We start from the raw sequence: 23,892 nt of genomic DNA on the forward strand, positions 1-23,892 counted from the left end.
AACATAAGGCTTCCAGTGTCATCTATTTTAGCTGACAATCAGTTGCTGCTTAATGTTTCAAACTGGTATTTGTTTTTTGTATTATTGTGATTTATTAGCATGTCATAAATACACTAGTTTGTAGCGCAACAGTTTTACCATTTACCTCACTTGATATTCTTCTAGTTTCTTTTGCATTAGTGGCTAATGAATTCTGCATTGCAAAATAAGTTGAATATTATGTTGCCATTTCAATCATCATCCAGTTTGCTCAACTGAGCCATTTTGTGCTTTCAGGGGTCAATAATAAAGATGTTGTATATGGCAGATTGACCGTGTAATTCCCTGAGATTGGAACTTAATACTGTATCTGCGTTTTCATCACATTTGCAATAATGTAATTGTGAAAATCACTGGCATTTAGTGCAACTATACTGGACACAATTCATCTAATCATTTAATCACACCAACATACATCCACACACACACACACCTGCTTTCACTCCTGCCATGCCAGATATCATAGCCAGGAGCTTTTTCTCTATTTAAAGATTGAAATGTGAAGCAGTAAAACATTAAAAAAGAAACAGCCACATCCTCTTATCTCTGAATCCAAACATGCTGTGGGGATCTATAATGACGCTCTGTTAGCTGCTTCTGGCTGTGAAGAATCACTGTGGCTCCTCTAGCTCACTGTAAAACATATTTAAGAGACTGTAGACCTATCTCTGGCTATTTTCTACAAGCTCTGCTATCCTCATTCAGTCGCTGGAAGACATAACCTAATGACTCAGGAAAAGGAATAACCTGTCTATTTGCTTAATGTTACAACCTTTTGTCCACAAATAAAACAATTTACTCATCAAAATTAAACATTTGGATGAACGGAAATTCAAACGCCATACTAGTATGCTTATTTGGTGAAATTATTTTGTCACTAATCAGATAATAACAGCCATTTGCATCTCGTTAATAGATTGTCTCTGGTATTAACTAGCATAGTTGCGGTTCTTGCCAATCTCTTCTATTGAGAACATTGTTAATTAAAAATGAATGAGAGTCTCAATGGCACACAGCAATAATACTGAAACTGCAAACAAAGCATGCAATAGTGTGTAATAAGCAGCCGATGGAGAAACTGGGGACAGATTGATTGGCTTAGGAAATGCATTTAATCACAATACATTTAATTGTATTGTGATGGCCGGAGCCCTGTAGAGTTTTGTTCCAACGCTGTTTCAACACACATACCATGTAGTTATTAGTTCGATCAGGTGTGTTTAGTAAGGGTTGAATTTACATGTAACTTTGTATTGTTCAAAATAGCAGAGGTGTGACCTCGGCATCCTGGCCAAATTTGATCATTGGGCGCTTACCATCATGTCCTCCTAACAATCCCCATATCTACTGACTGGCTTCATTACTCTGTCCCCTCTTCCCCAATAGGCTGGTGTGTGTTCTGGCACACTATGGCTGCCGTCGCATCCAAGTGGATTCTTGCACGCTTTTTGCTACTGTTGAGAGACTAACAGATCCCCCAAGTCAGATTCCCACTTAAATGCTCTCTGATAGCAAATGCATTGCATTTGATTCCTTCTTTTCCTTTTCAATAATATCTTGTTCTATAGTTATGCAGAGGTCAGACAGATTTTAAAAACTTCCTTTTTAAAAGGAAGTTACTATGTCTGTTTTTGAAGCAATTGTGTGGCGAGTGGGGCGGGGCCGAGAGGCGTGGGAACGAGGAGTGAGGCCAGGTGTAGTGATTGGAGATGAGCTACACCTGAGCCCCACCGCTAGTATCGAGTCCCACGTAGGAGATGGAAGGATATAAAACTGGAGTGACGACCGTGAAGGACGAGAGAGGACCAGGCCTGGGACATTATTTTAATGTGTGTGCTTTTTATTTATGCGCACCAGTCGGCCGTGAGGGGCTGGTGCGCCGTTTTGTATTTATTTTGGATATTAAAGTGCTTTTTGATTGTGCGCCGGTTCCCGCCTCCTTCTTCCCGATGAATATGGAGATTTGTTTGTTACAAATTGATAGCAAAATTCTGGAAGAGATAGTAACGCACTTTAAATCATCAACCAAGACATCAACTGTCTTGACAATACTACCCACATATTTTTTCAAAAAGGTGCTTAATAGTGATGGGAAGTTCGGATAATTTTACTGACTCAGACCTTTGAGTCTCATTCAGAAATGTATTTATTTATTTATTTATTTTTTTTTATTTATTTATTTATTTTTTTTTTGAGTCATTTAGTTCATTTTATCAAATATAATTAAAATCTTATCTGTTACTTCCCTAACATGTCTACTAGTATGGGTGCATCTCAATAAATTTGAATGTTGTAGAAAAGTTCAGTTATTTCAGTAATTCAGCTTAAAAAGTGTAAAACTTGTGTATTAAATAAATTCAGTGCACACAAACTGAAGTAGTTTAAGTCTTTGGTTCTTTTATTTGTGATGAATTTGGCTCTCATTTAACAAAACCCCACCAATTCACTATCTCAACATCTCTTACACATTTAGAATATGCTGATATGCCAATCAGCTAATCAACTCAAAACACTTGCAAAGGTTTCCTGAGCCTTCAAAATGGTCTCTCGGTTCGTCTGTGATGATTTGGGGTCCAATGTCATCTGCTGGTGTTGGTTCATAGTGTCACTGCACCCGTTTACCAAGAAATTTTGGAGCACTTCATGCTTCCTTCTGCTGACCAGCTTTTTGAAGTTGCTGATTTCATTTTCTAGCAGGATTTGGCACCTGCCCACACTGCCAAAAACACAAAAAGTTGGTCCAAAAGAATCATGGTGTTGGTGTGCTTGACTGGCCAGCAAACTCACCAGACCTGAACCCCATAGAGAATCTATGGGGTATTGTGAAGAGGCAAATGAGAAACCAGAAACCAAAAAATGCATACGAGTTGAATGCCACTGTCAAAGAAACCTGGGCTTCCATACCACCTCAGCAGAGCCACAAACTGATCACCTCCATGCCACGCCAAATTGAGGCAGTAATTAAAGCAAAAGGAGCCCTTACCAAGTATTGAGTACATGTACAGTAAATTAACATACTTTCCCGAAGGCCAACAATTCAGTGTTTTTTTTATTTTTTTATTGGTCTTATGAAGTATTCTAATTTGTTGAGATAGTGAATTGGCGGGTTTTTGTTAAAAGTTATCCAAAATCATCACAATTAAAAGAACCAAAGGCTTAAACTACTTCAGTCTGTGTGCATTAAATGTATTTAATACACAAGTTTCACAATTTGAGTTGAAATGAACTTTTCCATGACATTCTAATTTATTGAGATACCTGTACTTACACAAACATTGATCACACTACAAACAATACAAAACTATAATAGTATAATCAACAAAAAAGATGAATTCATTGTTTACCTGGTCTTCAGTCTATGACTAGCTCACTTCACCTCTTATCTGACAAGTCTTCGGGTTGAGTTAACCTATGCAGTCTGAGCCAGAAAGAGAATTGATTAGTTCATCTCATGATTCTTCAGGTTTGAGTCGCTCCTTCATCACGTGACAGAGCCATTAGCTTTGACCATAGACTGGAGTTACCCTGGTAAAAAATCAATGTGTATATTATTTTTGTGTGTGTTTGTGTGTCTTTATGATTTGAAGTGTACTGCCTTAATAATAATTAAAAAGACTGTATAAAAGGCTTTAACCTGTCGTTCGTTCTTTTGTCACATGACAGCATAGGACAGAGAAATTAATTTACAAGTTTCTTTACAAATGGGTGCATAGTCATTATTATTATCCTATCATCATAAGTCTAATTATTATTTACTCTAACAGTTACTGCTTTTCTGCTCTCAAATTGTAGCTTTTTACTTCTTACAGTTAATAAATGTGTGAATTTCTGTCATGATGGTTATTTTCCATACACTGAATATTGTAACAAAGGTAATAAAGAGTTGGTTGGGTCCCACTTTATATTAGGTGGCCTTAACTACTATGTACTTACATAAAAAAATAAGTACAATGTACTTATTGTGTTCATATTGTATTGTAAAACACTTTTGCTGCTATTGAGGTGGGATAGGGTTGGAGGTATGGGTAAGTTTAAGGGTGGGTTAAGGTGTAAAGTATGGGTCAACAGTGTAATTATAATATAAATGTAATTACAGAAATGAAATACAGATGTAATTACATGTAGTTTTTTTTTTATTATAAGTACCAGGCACGTGCACACATAGACATCAAAGGGGGCTTGAGCACCTGCCCTTTTTATTCCTGGAGAGAAAGTGCCCTTTTTTCTGGGGTGTTTTTTTTTTTAAATAATATATATTCCTGTTTGCGCACAGCTTCCCTGTCAAACAAATATATTTATTGAAGAAATCTAAATATCAGGTCAGGAGTACTGAAGCGCTCATTGAGCTGATGAATTTTTTTTGTAATAACATACACTTTTGTCAACGCCCAATCATAATATTATTACAATTTATTAATAATAATTTTGTCGTAAATAAAATTACCAATATGATGACCTTTCACCTGACCGGGAAAATTCCTCAGGCCGCACGCGCATTTTTAATTGCTCAAAGATATTTTCTGAACCGTGGCAGCTGGTAAGTGGTGTTTCATTCTCAGCGAAGTGATTTTGATGTTTATATACTTATTATTATTTTACAAGAACGATGTGATGTGAGAACATGCAGATATGTTGCTGTGTGTAGCCTGTAGTGTAAAAGTAACACTAACGTTAGCTGTTTGAGGGAGAAAAGTTTCACAGGCATCGAAGGGTCTTGTCTTTTTTATGTTAATTGACTAAACTTTTATTATATTACAGTACTTATTTATTTTTTAACACATTGAGTGCCTTATCACAATAATTATCACAACACTGGTTAGGCTTATTCAGGTTTTCTATAATTATATTTTAAATGTGACGCAAATATATATTTTTTCTACAATAGCAACAGTGCTTTTAACAGCAAGACCACTTTAGCCTGTAAACTAAATAATATCTCTCTGGAAATAAATGTAAAAATATCAGTGTCAATAAAAAATGCATAATATAAAGTTACCTGACATCAAAGTGCAGTGTGAAGGAGATGAATAACAAATGTAGCCTGTCATTTGTTTACATTGCAAAGGTGTTCAATTTTAGACCATAACAACTACAACAGTAATAATAATATTAATCACTATATTCCAGTGGATCAGTTTTTTTATGTTTTGTATCAATATTTAAGGTGGACTTATTGATTAGGTGCAAGAGTAGTAGTGATGGTTAAAATAATAGATTAATGCTAAAACAGAGAAGAAAAAGCCATCAGGTTGGGACAATTTAAGAGATTTCAGTTTCTAATCCCAGAGCTATTATTATTTTAAACTTAAAATTGTCTTCTCTATTGTTTCTTTGCATCAAAGCATTTGCTGCTGTATCAATACATAACCATCCATATTGATACGTGAATCCGCAAGTAATGCATCACAATATATTGCTGTATTGATATTTTGAACAGCGCCATTTAAAGCCTTGTTCCATGTGCCCCTTTTATACTTTGAGCACCTGCCCCTCCAAAGGTCTCTGCACGGCCCTGATAAGTACAATGTAAAAACATGTATGTACACAATAAGTACATTGTACTAAATTATTAATTAAAATGTAAGTACATAGTAGTTAAGGCCACTTAATATAAAGTGGGTCCGGTTGGTGGTTGTTATTATTATTATTATTAAGTCCCTTTCTGGCTCAGACTGCATAGGTTAAAGCTTATGGGTTTGTTATGTGATGAATACTCAATGTCAAATGCAGAAATGTTAATCCATGCATTTATGACTTCAAGGTTAGACTATTGTAATGCTTTATTGGGTGGTTGTTCTGCACGCTTGGTAAACAAACTACAGCTAGTCCAAAATGCAGCAGCAAGAGTTCTTACTAGAACCAGGCAGTATGACCATATTAGCCCGGTCCTGTCCACACTGCACTGGCTCCCTATCAAACATCGTATAGATTTTAAAATATTGCTTATTACTTATAAAGCCCTGAATGGTTTAGCACCTCAGTATTTGAATGAGCTCCTTTTACATTATACTCCTCTACGTCCGCTACGTTCTCAAAACTCAGGCAATTTGATAATACCTAGAATATCAAAATCAACTGCGGGCGGCAGATACTTTTCCTATTTGGCGCCTAAACTCTGGAATAACCTACCTCACATTGTCCGGGAGGCAGACACACTCTTGCAGTTTAAATCTATATTAAAGACCCATCTCTTTAACCTGGCATACACATAACATACTAATATGCTTTTAATATCCAAATCCGTTAAAGGATTTTTAGGCTGCATTAATTAGGTAAACCGGAACCGGAAACACTTCACATAACACCGTACTCTCTAAATCATTAGAAGAATGGCATCTACGCTAATATTTGTCTGTTTCTCTCTTGTTCGATGTCACCGTAGCCACCAGATCCAGTCTGTGTCCAGATCAGAGGGTCACTGCAGTCACCCGGATCCAGTACGTATCCAGACCAGATGGTGGATCAGCACCTAGAAAGGACCTCTACTGCCCTGAAAGACAGCGGAGACCAGGACAACTAGAGCCCCAGATACAGATCCCCTGTAAAGACCTTGTCTCAGAGGACCACCAGGACAAGACCACAGGAAACAGATGATTCTTCTGCACGATCTGACTTTGCTGCAGCCTGGAATTTAACTACTGGTTTCGTCTGGTCAGAGGAGAACTGGCCCCCCAACTGAGCCTGGTTTCTCCCAAGGTTTTTTTCTCCATTCTGTCACCGATGGAGTTTCGGTTCCTTGCCGCTGTCGCCTCTGGCTTGCTTAGTTGGGGTCACTTCATCTACAGCGATATCGTTGACTTGATTGCAAATAAAAACAGACACTATTTCAACTGAACAGAGATGACATAACTGAATTCAATGCCTTTAAATATCAACTGCCTTTAACTATCATTTTGCATTATTGAGACACTGTTTTCCAAATGAATGTTGTTCAGTGCTTTGACGCAATGTATTTTGTTTAAAGCACTATATAAATAAAGGTGATTAATTGATTGATAAATGAACAACTCAAAAAACCTGATGACTCTGGAGTCAGACGTGGAGTCAGAGACGTTCGGATCTGATTGCAGTATTTATTTACAGAGTGTTCAGACAAGCAGAAATCAGAAACAGCATCAAGTGTGTCAAGGGATATCTAGAAATCAGTAACAATACCAGGCAGAGGTCGGGGGAGGCAGCAGAGAATCACAGTCTGTATACACAATCCAAGATCAAACACAGAACAAACAAACACAGGGAAAATGCTTGGAAATGCAAGACATAAATAAACAAGACTTCACAACGTAAATGTGGATGAGTGCAACCTTTATAGTGTCACCGATGGGAAACGTGTGGTTCAATAATGAGTTCCTAGGCAGGGGTTTATGGGAAATGAAGTCCAGGGTGTACTGTGTCGTGTGAAAGCCTGTGTGGTGAATAAACAGATGTGTAGTGACCCCCCCCCCCACACCCAGCGAGCAGCTTTCAGACGCTCTAAACAATCTAGAAGTAAGTAAACTTTATTTATATAGCACCTATCACAGATAAAATCACAAAGTGCTTTACATATAGCAAATTAACAAACTTAAAAATTAGAAACATCATACAAAACATAAAACATAAAAGCTCAGTCAACTGAAAGCTTGTCTGAATAGAAGTGTCTTTAGCTGTTTTTTAAAAGAATCGACCACACGCAGAGACAGTGGCAGGGCATTCCACAGTTTGGGAGCAACTGCTTGAAAGGAGCGGTCTCCCCGAGTTTTAAGGCGGGTTTGAGGGACAATCAGGAGATTTTGACCTGAGGAATGAAGAGTACGGAAAGAAGAATAAGGTGTAAGCATGTCTGCGATATATTGGGGGCTCTGTCCATGTAATGCTCTAAAGGTTAAAACTAAAAATTTATAATTAATTCTAAATTTTACCGGAAGCCAGTGGAGAGTAAATAAAATCAGAGTAATATGTGCCCTTCTGTTGGTTCCTGTTAAAAGCCTGCCTGCAGCATTTTGCACCAATTGAAGACGGTTCAGAGAAACATTGTTAAAACAAATGAAATGAGAATTACAGTAATCTAACCTTGAAGAAATAAAAGCATGAATGATCATCTCCATGGTAGCTTTGGGCAAATTTTTTCTCAATTTAGAAATATTTCTCAAATGATAAAAACAGTTTCTGACCAACTGTCTAGAATGACCATCCAGAAACAACAATTGGACGAACAAAACACCCAGGTTTCTTAGGCTCAACTGGATGGATGAGTCTAAGGAACAGAGGTGTTGTTTAATTTGAGGTATTTTTTGTTCTGGAGCAATGATCAAAGTTTCAGTCTTTTTTATATTCAGTTGTAAATAATTGTTGTATAACCAAGTCTTAATGCATGACAGGCATTTCAATAAATCAGTTAATTTACCTAACTCTGACTCTTTGAATGAGCAGTACAACTGAATGTCATCAGCATAAAAGTGACATTATTCAAGACACATTATTCAAATTTCAAATAATTTCACCAGGAGGGCGGTGGAGCGGAGGCGGAACCAGGGGAGGGACGGAGGTCCAGGTCCGTGTGAAAGTGGAGTGGAGTGGCCAGGGACCGGGGCTTAACATGGGGAACAGGAGCCCTTCCTGGGCTTAACTGGAGCCCACCAGGGCAGAGCAGGTGGATCTGGAACCTACCAGGGCGGAGCGAATGCAACAGAAGCTCACCAGGCTAAGCTGTGCATTTATTGAATTAGCTCTATGCGATGTCCAAACTGATTGCACTGCATTTCATGCATAATCATTTATCTATTCGAAACTGTTTTAAATTCATGCTATACATATATATATATATATATATATATATATATATATATATATATATATATATATATATATATATATATATATATATATATATATATATATATATATATATATATAATATGTAATAATTTTCTATTATTCACTGTTTTAGTTCATTTCAAATAAATTTTTAAATAATTGTAAAGTTTTATCAGAAGGTTAAAAAGTGCCGTAAAGAGAATGTGGGCAAAGAAAGACAAGATTGTTGCTTAATCAGTGGAAAGTAGGACCTCTGAGTTATATTTGTTTGGTCTATGATGGTCAAAGTAGGAGGTGAATTAGTGGAATAGTTAGGTATTGTAGAAAATTGTACACTTATTGGGGAAGAGGTTGAACAAAGCTTGGGAATTTTTGTCTGTTTTAAAAGCACATCACTAGCAGTAGGCTTTTAAATTTCTTGTTTTATTATTAGTAGTATTATTATTTTAATAATCATTTTACTTCCTTTCAAGCACTTTGAATTGCCAATGTGTATGAAATGTGCTATATAAATAAACTTGCATAGCCTTGCCTTAGAGGTGGATCAGGAGATTGTTATGACCTTTAAAATATGCTATGCATCTGTGTACTCTTTTTGTAATTTTTTTTTTTTTTGCTCGTTTGTGTAGATGTGTTTGTGTTCCAGGTGGATGTGGCCTCTGTTAACCAGCTGAAGATGGTGATTGGTCCAACTATACACATGAACCAGATATAAGGACCGCCCCAAACACTCGTCTAGGCCTTTTGAGCCTTGTTGACTCCTTTCTGGTTTCGCTTGCATTCTAAAGTTTTGTATGCTATTGTTTGTATTTTTGTCGTTTGGTAGTGAGTTTTATATCAGAGATATATATTCTGTCTAGTGAATCTGTTAAGTGTCTGTCATTGTTAGTTCATATGCTGGATCTCCTGTTTCTCTGAACATTGCCTGTTTTTGACTACGATTTGGATTCTGATTCTGCTTTGTGTATGCCTGGAAATTTATAAATAACTTTGTAAATATTTCTGTTAATTATATTTTGCCACACTAAGGGATGTAGGGGGTTAGACGCCTTTTTATTTATATGTATCTTTTTCTCACTTTGTTTATGGTTAAGGGAGGTAGGTAAGTTGGTCTGTATTTTTGTTTTCTTTATTTCCATTTGAGGTTATTTAGTTTCAAAGCAAAGTTTTTGTTTATTGTTTTGGCCTTGTCTACCCCTGAAAAGATTCCCGTTAAAATAAAATAAAATAGATTTCTTTGGCATCTCTGGTGTGAAGTCAACAGTCTTTTCTGTTAGGGCTATCCCCTAGAAGTCGTAACAAGATAATGAACTATTATTATTATTATTGTTCATATTCAATCTTAATCATCATTGTCCAATCTTATTATTAAATAGCCAATTATTTCATTTCATTTTGAATGAATGTCAATTCCCTGACAATCGCAATATTGTTTTTGTTTATTTGTTTTAGCCTTTAAAGTGTTGTGAAGCAGACGTAGGATAATAAATGGAAAAATCAGTGCAGGAGCAGCTTTCTTTATTTCAACCAGGCTGCCACAGTAAGAGATAACAGACATTCCTGAGTCTCAGCTTGCAATACTTATAGACACAGCGGAAAGGGAAAGAGACAATGTTATGAATACATACATCAGGGTTCAAAATTATTCTACCTCCGTCCACCGATACAAGAAGGGGGATTGATGCTTGAGATACTGTGACAAAAGATATTGTAAAGATTGCTTATGAAAGGATCTCAGGTGTGGATGGAGACTTTGACAGTGAGAGAGAAAAGGGGCATCTCTGTGAATTGCTTGATCAAGATTATGCTCGCTCTGTTTAAAAGACTTCTCAAAGTCAAGTAAGCCCATATGTCAATTTTCACTAAACTTCATGCTGATGGCTAAACAAATGAGGTTGCACCAAAGGAATTATAATATGCAATGGTAATGGAGGAAAAGAAACAGAGGGTAAGAATAAAATTTTTAAGCAAAAAAGAGGCCTTGATGTTTAAAATGTACAGACAAGAGGTAGGACCCATGTAAATATTGGAGCAGCTTTGCAGCAGTGGAGAGAACTCAAGGAACGGCAAGGTCTGGAATCGATGCCAAGGTTGTTTTGTTTCTCCTTGATAGCTGAGTTACATTGAATTTTACATCAAATTACCATGGTAACACACATTGCTTTCAATTATTGATGACATCATACCCTCGGCTGGCATGTTTAGCAGATTCCTTTATCATCGCTGTGGGGTACGTGTGGGGCAGAGTTATCAAAATAGGGGCAAGGTCATGTTGTTTTGGTGCTTTCAAATATCAACATTGTTTGGGAAAATTTGCTTAGTGCACTTTTAAGTCATTAGACTCAATACTATTGTGAGATGATGCATACATCAAAATGCAGGCTATTCGTTTCATTATATTGTATTGTGCAAGGAATCGCAAATGCTTTTATTAATCAACAAGCTGCCCCGTAATCATAATTTGTGTGAAAAGGGACAAAGGTTGTTAGTGTTTTACTGCTTTTAGTGTTCATTTCTGCTGAAAGTTGGTTTGAACCTGGTTTAATTTTTTACAGGATTTCTTAATCTAGCTGCTGTTAACTCCTGTTTATTTATAATACAGTAACAAATGTTAATTTACACAACTAGGGTTTAGCGTTTTAATTGTTATAGGGCAGGTAAATCAAGACTAAACAAGATTAATTAATGTTGTAAAACTATTATTAATTATATAATGTGAGTACAGAGTTCTGTACATGGCATGCAAAATAAAAAAAATAGAAATGCTGGTCACAGGTTAAGAATTTATTTCAAATGTATGGCCACAATTTATTCATTACCCTGATTTAGTTAAATCATAGCCACCTGTACTAATTTGTTCCTCTCATTTTAAATTTAAATGTAAATTGTGACCACAGTTTACCTAGAACGAGGGAACACATTTTATATTAATAGTAGCAATGCTATCTTGATTTTTCTCCATATATCATGTGCGGAGACTCTGCAGTATTCTGCACAATTTTCAGCTTGTCTTTTTCATTCTTCAGATGCATCACACACTAATAGCATTTTGAAAATAATTATATTACACTGTTTGACTTTGCAGCATTACAAAAAACAATTATACATCTTGAGATACAAAGTGAATAGCCCATTCAGTTTCTTGAAACTCACCTTGTTGTACTGTACATAAACATGCAGCTTGGTTGGTCAAATTGCATTACAATTTTATGAAATATTCTTGCTTGTCTCCAAAGCTTCTTATTGCCAGTTGATGCCCCATGTGTATAGACCTTAAAACTCCTCACCTTTATTACATTGTTACACAGCTGTAAGCATCTCTACCTACAGTATCATAACTATAACTGTCTCATATTGTTTGTATAGTGAAGAGACCAAAGAAGAAGTTACAGTGAATCATATTCACATGTACACCAGAGAGACAGAATTGAATCAGGAAGCTGCAGTGTACGAGTGGGCGCATAACATATTTCGGTGCTAACATCATGACTTGGCAAGAGAAATAACAAAATTGCATATTGGAGAGAAAGACCTTGATATTATTGCACATCTATCCCTGATGATTCAGTAATGTAATACAAAGATGCTTCATGCTATGTGAAGAACTGTGTTTTTCCATCACTTCTTTGCTCTGGATGGCCTTCGGCCTGTGTATTGATTATGCAGGCTTATTTTAGGATCAGTGGAAATGATGAACATTTATGAACATAGGACATGTCTTGAGTTCTGTTCATTTTTCTGTAAGATTGCCAATTTTAAATATGCTTGAGCTGTGCTAGTCAGATGCAGTCTCTTTTCATGAGCTGCAAAGTGGAGAAATGAAATGAAGAGAACGTTATGTGTCTGTGATCGTAATTACATTGTGATTGAAAGGGAATAAACATGTACTTTGCAGGGTATCCTGTTGTGTTATTTACTTTGAGAATTGGGTGAGTAGTTATCATGATTTTATGATGTATTGCTTTCATCTGCACTGGGAAAATCTACAGCGACTGTAACCATACAAATCTTTGCAGAATCTTTGAAGGAATAGCTCGCCCAAAAATGAAAATTTGTTGAAAATAATCCCCTTCAGGCCATCTAACATGTAGATGAGTTTGTTTCTTCATTAGAACAGATTTGGTGAAATTTAGCATAACTTGCTCACAAATGGTCCTCTGCAGTGAACGGCACCCATTCACTGCAAAGGATCCATTGAAGAGCAAATGATGTAATGATAAATATCCTTGAATCTTTTCAGATGAAGACATACACTCATTTACATCTTGGATGGCCTGAGTGAATTACAGTAAATGTAAACTTATAGACAAGCTATTGCTTAAAGATGTTTAGCATTTTATTATATTGGCAAAAGAAAGATGTCAAAAGCTTTATTAGAGCAGTACTAAATAAATAAAAAATTCTAAAGACAATAAACACCTTGCAGGTATAAGCAAATCATATGGAAATATTCATATTCAGCTATCAGTGTTTAGTATCAGCTTGTGTTTTCGGCCGCAGCATTCTGAACAAGCTGCCGCACATAAAGCTGTCTGGCTAATCCCAAAGTAAAGTGAGTTAAAGTAGTCCAGCCTTGATGAAATAAAAACGTGAATTACTTTTTCAAAATCTTTAAAAGAAAGAAAAGGCTTAGCTTTAGAAAGCAGACGCAACTGAAAAAAGCAAGATTTGCCAACTGAATTTATTTGTCGGTCAAACTTTAAGCCATCATCAAAAATGAAACCGATGCAAATGTGCTTCCTGTAGTGAATCGATGGATATTCAAAATGTGATAATCACTTTTTTTATTATTATTTACTCTTGATTTAATCTGACTGCTGTCTAGAGGATAGACAACTGAAGATAAAATAAACTGCTTTTCTTTCCTACAAACAGTAGTAGAAAATATATTTTCTGATATACAGTATTTGTAAATTTATTAAATAAAACATATTTTGCTAAAATCGATATAACAACTTACAGTATTTACATGAATATATATTCAACAAGTTTGAACTGTCATGTGTATGCTATTTAGAAAATTACAACTTAATATTTAAGAGAAGTATTTTAAAATGGAACAAACATTGTGTATAATGACTCTCTGGTTTATGACTAAGTCTAATGGAGTCTTAAAGTCACCCTGAGGAATGAAGAGCCTCTTATTAATCAACATCAGCTGTGGAGCTTTACGCACAATCAGGCCTCTCTCACAGATGCCTTCAGCTTCTCATTCTTCCATTCAAAGGAGCCAAGGCATGGTGTCTGATTGGCAGAGATTAGAGAAAGCAGACAAAGATACACGGGAGAGACGTGAGGGGGACTAATCTCTGCTGGCATCTGAGTATCCATTCATCACATCTGAACCCCTGCGTCTCCTTCATCTCCTCCTTCCCAGCAGCACCTCCTGCTCTCGCTATGGTGCTCTTGCTGGAAGCCAGTGCCAGTTCTAATGTAGTAATCCAAAGAGATTTTCATTTTCTACCAGTTCTGCGACACAGCTGCCATTGTGGTTTGCATGCACCCATTCACAGATTTCAAAGCGAGATGTTTGTTGAATATGCTGATCTCAGGATTACTGTTGTGCCCACATCACTCTCATCCTGGGAAGTGTTGAAGTTATATGATGAAAGAATGGGGTCCATTTAGTATTATGCCCACGTAGATGAAACTGATGCAATTGGATTCATTTTAAGGTAACATCAAGCAGAATCTAAATTGCAATATAGGTCTTCTTAAGAATCACAAGAATCATTTAAAATATTAATAACATGACAAACTAGCGCTTTTTATTATTCATATTTTATTTGAGTTCCCTGAAAGAAATAAGTTGCATTCACACTGAACCTTCCAGAAAATTGCCATCAAATTGCCAGAGAGACGTCTGTCTGTATACAAGCTGGAGCTGAAATGCTGGAAAATTCTGTAACATTACCAAAATTCAAAATTCTTGTTTTTCATTTGTCACATACACAGTTTTATAGAGAATATGTAACCAGCAATGAAATGTAATGTAAATGAAATTTCCTGGCAAAAATTTACCGGTAACTTTTTTACAGTGTCTGAATAAACATGGGAAAGCCAATACAGGATTGAAATGACAATGTGCATAAATGATCTCTACATTTTCATTTCATTTCAAGAGAAATAGTTTAGTAAAAAGTGTATTTCTAAAAACAAATAAAATGAAGCAGTTTGTAAGAGGAAATAAAGCTGTATCCCGGTATTTATCAGGCTGTCTGTTTTTGTCTCTGACAGCTGTGAATACAATGACAGAGTGAGATGTAACCCAGGTGGAGTCGTATCATTCAGGGCACATTCAGGAACACTGCTGCTGACATGTTTAGCACATCTGAGGGCCCGTTGGACTCACATTACAGTTGACAAACACACACTTACACACCCAAAGGGGCTGTCACGCAGCTTCTTTCTCTCTCACTCTCACACACTCTTCAGAGCAGAGGGGCTGGCACCCCAGTAGTCCGTTCTTAACCCTTCCAAGCTGCTTCCTGGCAGGGGAAACTGCCACATCGCCTGAGGAGGAAGAAAAGGCTAATTTCCTCACATTAGTTCTGATTTAAAAAAAAAAAAGTCTGAAGCAAAGCATGTCAGAAGCACTGAAATAAAAACAGTAGTTAGGACTCAAAATTGTGTTCATTAAGTCAAAAACGTTTCAAGCTTGAAGTACCATCTTAATGATTTTGCTCACCCTAATATCCATGGTTCTGGTGACATAAGATTCTGATGTAGCAAAGCATGTGAGTAACACCAAAATAAAACACCTACGTTCTGTTCAAAAGATCTGATATGGCATGTTATGGCATTGATGGTTGCTTGCTCAACTCAAAAACTGATATTCTTGTCCCTAAATATGGCTCAGGTCCCTCCTCCAGTTTAGGTCTATGGGATTTGTTTACTAATTCACTGACTATGATAGGAAAAAAAAAAAAAACATAACTTCTCTCCTCGAAACCCTGCATGCTTTGTGATTGCAAATAGTTCAATACGAGTTACGTGCCAAATCTGCGAACAAACCCCTAACTCTGTGTTGCTATAACAGTGATACTTACTTTAGAAAACACCATGCACTACATGATTAATATATCTCAAAATGAGCAGGACATAATGGTATTACAGCTTGGCAGCACAGAGAGTAAATAAGTCATGTAGCGTGTCTAATTAATGGCCCGTGAAGAGTTTATTGAGTATTTCAGCAGCCGAGCTAACGAGAATGACAAGGGCAGACAGGCGTTTGTCTGTGCGTATTAAGATTCTCTCAAATGTGACAGTCATCAGCTTGTCCTCAATAATGGATTACCTGCCAACTCATGCATCATTGTCGAATAACATATAGCATATAGGATACATTCATAAATCATCTGTATCAAAACAATTTCCGTCCTCTATTTAGTCATTTCTGATTGTGATCAGTGTGGAAAGAGATCCAGATATTAAACTTTTAATGGATGGCTCTATTTAAAACAGAAAGAATGAATCAACATTTATGGCCTCATCAGTTTCCACAAAGCAATATGGGAACCTTTTATAAATGGAATTGAACAAAATATTAAAGAAATTAACAGACGGACACTGAATAATGCAGAAATCTAATATGACATGATTGAAAAACAAAGACAGACTAAATATCCCCAAAAAACGAATGACACAAGCAAATCCCAGTACATCTTAACCCTTATTAATTCACATTAAGCATATCAACAGTATAACAATGCTTTAAAGAGATAAAGTCTCCACATATCTATTAAGGACCCATATTTGTCTTTTTTACATTACAGTATGTTCTCCACTTACTGGTTTCCATTTTCAATCAGCTATTTCTATTTTTTGCCTCCTGAATTTCTTCTGCTCAGTGTTAATTAAATATGGGGCTTTAATTGGAGAGAGAACATATAAAAAAAAAAAAATCCTTCCAGTATTAGAGGTCCCATTTTTCGTGCTTTTTTTAAGCTTTCATTGTGTTTACAGTGTGCTATATAACATGTGTTCATGTTTCGCATGTAAAAAAACAAAGTATTTTTCACACAATTCACCTTTCTGTATACCGCTGTTTTCACTGTCATAAAAATGGGCTGATGACTTCCTTGTTCTATAAAGTCCCTCCTTCAGAAATACGTAACGAGTTCTGATTGGGCCAGCGGTTCCTGTGTTGTGATTCGACAGCAGCTTACAGCACGCTGCGCTCCAGGAAACACGACTGGGCTAGTTTTGGAGTAGTTTTGAGAAGCAAGTGGGCAGGAGCATGTGCTGGAGATATTTATAGTCACAGGAGCATTTTTACTGACGAGATGCGCATGAAAATCGCATTCGATTTTTTTGCACAGCCCTACCATCTAGTTAACAAAGCTAAACAGCGTTGCCCTTTGTGTAATAAGTTACAGAAACTGTTAAACGCACCAACTTAAATAATAAAATACACTTACCGGTTGTGGTCCACAAACAACGCCTTCTCCAGACAAAGAGGGAACTGCTCCATCTTTCAGGAATAATCTTTGTGCGAATCCGGCATTAAACTGATTGAGATTGAGGAAGCTGTCCTCAGCAAAATGTAATGCACATAGTTTTACATGTAGATTATAATTTTCGGGAACTGAGTTAAACATAAATTGTAACCATTAATCTCCAAGTACAGCGTCCCTGGGAAGCCCAAACAAAGGTGATTGGAGATGAAAATAACAGCGTTTCGACAAAATGGAGACAAACACACTCTTCAAACGCTGTTCTTCCTCTTCTCCGTCAGAGCGCAACAAGACCCATCCCCCCTTTTGGGGTATTCATGTGGGCGGAGGTTAGTCAAAAAACAGTTTTAGTGAAGTCATTACTGCAGGAACTAGAGGGATGTAGTACAAACGGGTCTTTTTTGTAGGCGAATTCTGTTAAATAAAATATCTCACTTGGCATTGAACTTTGAGCTTTAGAATTTTACAGATATTATTTATACTCTAACAACAACATTACACACATGGGATCACGAAGAACGGGACATTTAAGAGGATATGGATGTAATATATAAATCCTCGGTGGTGTCTCAATGAGTGATTTTAGACTTATTCCATCTGATATGGCATGTTGTCATTATAACAGCTAATTCAATTCAAGTACTTTGGGTCATCTATTCAATATTCTGAATGCTCTTTCATGGCTCCATCCAATCATTTACTGGAATAAACTGATTTAGATTTTCCTTCGGGCCTCAAATCTGATCTGTGATGTATCCTTTGAACCTTAAACCAGCATATTGTAGAATTTTAAAATTAAACCTTTCCTCTTTCATTCTTTATTTTATTTTATTTTATTTAGAAAAAAAAATGACTATTCAATAAGTACAGTGGGGAATATATATATATTTATTTGATCCCCTGCTAATTTGATTGCCCACCTTCAAAGAAATGAAGGGTCTGTAATTTTTATGTTAGGTTTATTTAAACAGACAGAGACAGAATGCCAACCAAATCATCCAGATAAAACACATTATATATATGTACGAAATTGATTTGCATTTCAGTAAGTGAAATAAGTATTTGATCCCCAAGCAAAACATGACTTAGTAGTTAATGCAGAAGCCCTTGTTGGTAAGCACAGAGGTAAGACGTTTTTGTGAGACATTCTGCCAATATAATGCAGTTTATAATGCAATAAGCGAATTGACCCACTTGCATTTTTAATTTTTTTACCAGGTTCTAATTTGGTAAAAGTTGAAAGATACATTCATTAAACTCTATGAAGGCCTTTTTCAGCATCACTGATAGAGAAGCAATGCCTGATTTTCACAAAGCCAAATTGTCCCTATCCAAACTTTTATTTTCCTTGTTCTAAAAAGTATTCAGTAAAAACGGAGTCATCTCAAGAAATATCTACGTACACACAAAACCAATAAAACCAAATCAAAACGTTGTGGTAAACATCTCAGACCAGTATGTGGCACTGTAATTCTGCCACAGATATACACTAAAAATGGAGGAGAATACTTGGAGATTGGGCAAAAACCTTGCATGCTGTATACAAACATTTTTGCTCTAGTAATTTTTCTCATTTTTCTTTAGTAAATCTAAAGTAGCTGCTGCAACATGAACACAAGCATGTGGTCTGCTCTTGTTGTTGTTGCTGTTACTTGACATAGCAGTGTCTGACTAGGGTGGAGATGTTTATTCAAAATTTATTCAGACACCTTCAACATTTCTCACATTGCCAGTTTATATATTTACAACTATATTGCTATAGTTTAGAAAATGGTAGTAAAATATTACAAGAACTCAAGTTTCTCACACACACACAGGGCAGCTATACCCAGCACACAGGGAGCAAATGGGGTTTAGTACCTTGCTCAAGGGCACTTCAGACATGGGTATTGAGGGTGGAAGAGAGCTCTGTTCATTCACTCCCTCCCACCTACAACTCCTGCCGGCACCGAGACACAAACCTGAAACCTTTGGGTTAAAAGTCCAACTCTCTAACCATTAGGCCACAGCTGCCCCTCTTATTTTGCTATACTCCCTTAAATACATTAATTAATAGTGTCCTGCACATACTAGTAAAAAAAAAATTCTATAATTCTTTCATTTTCATTTTTTATTTTTTCTTTCATTGGATTAAAATTACAGCAGCTAGTAGCTAAATTAGGCGCGGTCACTTTAAGAGGCACCGAGTTGCATTCTGGGACGTGGTGGCCATGTTGCTGGCCTCCCGAATTTAAACATACATCAAGTTGAACGAGAAGAGCAGAGTTTGGAGAAAGAAAAAAGATGTTAAAATCCACGTTCATTTTCAGCGTTTAATTGCGCATCTTCTTAGTTAACAACGGCTCTGTGTAGTAACAGCTGGTTTATGTGAAATCACGCACCTGATGGAATTTACAGCTGATTAGAGAACCGGCTTTACTGCAAGATGCGCATTAACGATCGGCCGATCGTGATTGGAGCATCCCTATTATTTTCAATGTTGACTTAAGCTATATAAATTAATATTCAGATGTTATGGTCTCCGTGGTCGCGCCTCCAAGCAGGAAAGTGGTGTAAAGTTAATCCATTCTCATTTTATTTTACCCATGGCGATTATGTGTAGCGCTATATCACCCCACAATACAGCAACAGTTTACCATGGTTTAAACAGATTTTTAATTAATCAAATTAGGACACATTGATGAGAGGGACTATGTCTTAAAAACTGCGCACTATGTCGGTAGCAGTAAAGGAGGCCATCAACGTGGTGGCCACGCCAAATAAAGATGTCACGACGTCCAAGCCCTACATTATATAATACACATACGATTTTTCAGTGTTGCTGTCACCGAGCACAGCACGCGAGTAACCAGCTACTCAGTTCAGCTTTTCCGCTTCTTGTGCTTGAATGGTTTAAAGTCTTTTGAATGGTTAAATTGGCAAGTGTCAAGGCTTAATAACACGTGAAAATCATACGCTTGCGTGACGAGATGCAGCAGCGTTCTGTCAACTGTCCTGAGCATCTTTTTAGACTGACCTCAGCCCTCGGCCGTGGGCCCCTATAATCGTCACCACCTTTCACCCCACTAGTGACGGCCCTGCACACTTGCAAGGGTGTCTTTTCAGATTTACCCACTCTAGGACCCGGTTAAAAAAAAAAAAAGCATTTTACAGGCTCCCAAAATGCTGGCTCTGTCTGGATGAAATGCCAATACGATACAGAATTTTTATGTATACAGATTATGAACTAGGAAAACCTGGAGCAGAAAGACTAGAGGACCATGCCAGGGACTTTTAAGAACTGCACCATGCTTCATGTTTTTTTTTTTTTTTTTTTTTTATCATACCAGCCTCTGTGAGTGGTCTAAGGCATGCCTTTCAGCAAATGATTCCACTTTCATGGAATTGGTGTTGGTGAACATATATTCTCCATTCACCATCGTCCTGGCTGAGGACCACACCGTACCTGCTCTACATCCAGATATCAGCCATCCACCACCGACAACTGGCATAATGGAGTTGCTAGAGCCCACCGCAGAAGGAGAGCCAGAGTTTGTCATCACTGAAGAGGAGAAGCAATTGTGCCTGCAATTGCCCCGGAGCCAGATTCTGTCAATGCTTCTGACCGGGTCTGAATACAGCCGGCAATACTGCACATATAGTACAGACCAAAAGTTTGGACACACCTTCTCATTCAAAGAGTTTTCTTTATTTTCATGACTATGAAAATTGTAGAGTCACACTGAAGGCATCAAGGGCTATTTGACCAAGAAGGAGAGTGATGGGGTCCTGTGCCAGATGACCTGGCCTCCACAGTCACCGGACCTGAACTCAATCCAGATGGTTTAGGGGTGAGCTGGACCGCAGACAGAAGGCAGAAGGGCCAACAAGTGCTAAGCATCTCTCTGGGAACTCCTTCAAGACTGTTGGAAGACCATTTCAGGTGACTACCTCTTGAAGCTCATCAAGAGAATGCCAAGAGTGTGCAAAGCAGTAATCAAAGCAAAAGGTGGCTACTTCGAAGAACCTACAATATGACATATTTTCAGTTGTTTCACACTTTTTGTAATGTATATAATTCCATATATAATTCCACATGTGTTAATTCATAGTTTTGATGCATTCAGTGTGAATCTACAATTTTCATAGTCATGAAAATAAAGAAAACTCTTTGAAGGAGAAGGTGTGTCCAAACTTTTGGTCTGTACTGTACCTGAGGAAAGTACTAGTGGAGATTAATAACTTGGAGGTAAGCCCTGCCCACACTCCCTCTGCTAAGCTGCAACTGGCCTCTGGATACCATTTAGAAGAAATGATGGAAATCTTTATTATGAAATTTATTGACTGGTTTCTGTAGGTCATACCCAATTCTCATCAATTGGTTCCATCCAGCACATGTTCTCCTGAGTTCCCACCCAGCCTCCCTCTTCTGCCTCCTCTACTATAACCAGGCAGTTCCTTGGTCCTACCTCAACGGGTTCCTGTCAGACCCCATTTTTTTGTTCTTCTATCCTGCTTCTTGCCCCATCCAGAACCCCCACCCTCCCTTGAGGATGCACCTTCTGGAAGGGAGAGATACTGTAACATGTAACTTTGTTTTCTGTGTTTTTGGTTCTGTTATGTCTGACCTAGTTTCCCCCAGTCTGTTTAATTAGTCATTCTGTTCACCTGTTGCTTGATTATATCATCAGTTCCCATTGTTTGGTTTTTGCTTATAAACCCTTAGTTCTCTTTTAGTCTTGGTCCGTTCTTGTCTTTACTTTGTGGTGTTGTGAGTTTCCTGTGGCTGTATCTATTAAAGACTGTTATTCTTAATTATTCATTGTGCGCTTCACTCACAACAACCCCCTGTGGAGTGATTGGAAATGAGCGACACCTGCTCGACCCACTGGTCTCGAGTCCCACGGAGGAGATGGAAGGATATAAAATAGGATGAGACAGCGATAGGAGACATGATATAAAACAGCGACGTGAAGGACGAGAGAGGACCAGGCCTGGATTTATTTTGTGTTTTGATTTTGTTTGTGCGTGGCAGTCGTCCGTGAGAGGCTGCTGCACTCTTTTGTGTTTATTTTGTAATTAAAGATTCAGTTTGATTGTCCGCCGGTTCCCGACTCTTTCTTCCCGATGATTATGAAGTTTTGTTTTTGTTTTTTTTTCATGTAAAAAATTCCTTTAACAGTACTTTTATAGTACATTATAAAAGCTTCAAATAAAGTGTTATGTCTTTTGCTTGACCAAATTGCACAAGTGGAAATTACTAGTAGTCTGCTGATATCATTTCTCTGACACAATGCTCAGATTCAGTTCAGTTCAGCTCTTTAGATTAAAATGTGTTCACGTTTTATTAGAGTCAGTCTTAAGGGGTTTGCTTGGGTTATGAAAGAACAGCAGTGTTCTTGTGCAAACAGTCCATATTTTGGGGGTATAATATGCCCAGTGCATCAGTATGAGTCTGCTGTGCTGTGGCTTTTTCTACCTGCTGGGGAGTCCTCAGATAAACCCACCAGATTCACCAGAACGAAGATTAGGTGACGGCAGATTACACATCTGTAATCACATCCACATAGTCTGTTTTATCTATTATCTGTAATCCTGAGCTAAAGCAACCATAGCTCAGATGGCAGCCCGAGCAGCGAGCGACACAGACCGAGCAAACAAGCCCCAGTAATTCTCAAGAGATGTCAAGAATAAGACTTCCTTTACAAAACTGGCCCCATTATCTGCTGTCTAGCTCGTGCGTTGCAGCTCAATATAATGTAAAATGCATATATTAGTATATGTTCTATACAAAGTATACAAAGCAGGTACACGAACTCCCAATTTTTGTGTTAAAGCTGATGACGATGTTCTCCAGCATGTTTTGAAATATAATCCAAAGAGCATCTTGTGGAAACAAGGACATCTCACAGTCTGTTTCGAGAGTCATATGAATAAATATCTTGAATAAAGTAAAAAAAAAATAATAATAAAAAAAAATAATAAAATTGTATAAAAAATGTGATTAGTTAACTACAAATGCAGAATATTGTAAATATTGATTCTTTTGTTTTAAAGTTAATCGAATTTGTAAGGTTTAGTTTGTTAACTCAGTAGTTAATGTGTTAGATTTCATGAGCAATTAAATATTTTTTATGGCATTTTTTATTTAGGTTAATATAATTTTTTATAAATAATTATTTATTTTAACATAAAATATAGACTTATTTTTAAATATATTTGAAACTTTATACTTATTGTATATTTATACTAGTTATAATACTATATATTTTAGTTAAAAATAATATTAGTTCATGTATTATGAACCGATATGAAATAACAACAAACAATAGTGGGTTATATTTATAAATTTACATTAAAAGATTAATAAATGCTCTTAAAAAATATGCCCACTGTTAACAAATTAAACCTAAAGTATTGCTATTTATTATACTGTTCATTTCCAGGTTTTAAATACATTCAAATACATAAAATACACTTGATTCCCAGAAAATTGTTATGTCGTGTCAGATTGTTGTGTGCACAAAGAAAGTTAAAAGGCATTAAATGTAAATGCAAACAACAAATACTTACTAAGGAAAGACTACAATCAAAAGGCCGTCAGTGGAAATGAGTCGGATAC

Source organism: Carassius auratus, chromosome 32, assembly GCF_003368295.1.
Source record: "Carassius auratus strain Wakin chromosome 32, ASM336829v1, whole genome shotgun sequence".
Lineage (NCBI taxonomy): Eukaryota > Metazoa > Chordata > Actinopteri > Cypriniformes > Cyprinidae > Carassius > Carassius auratus.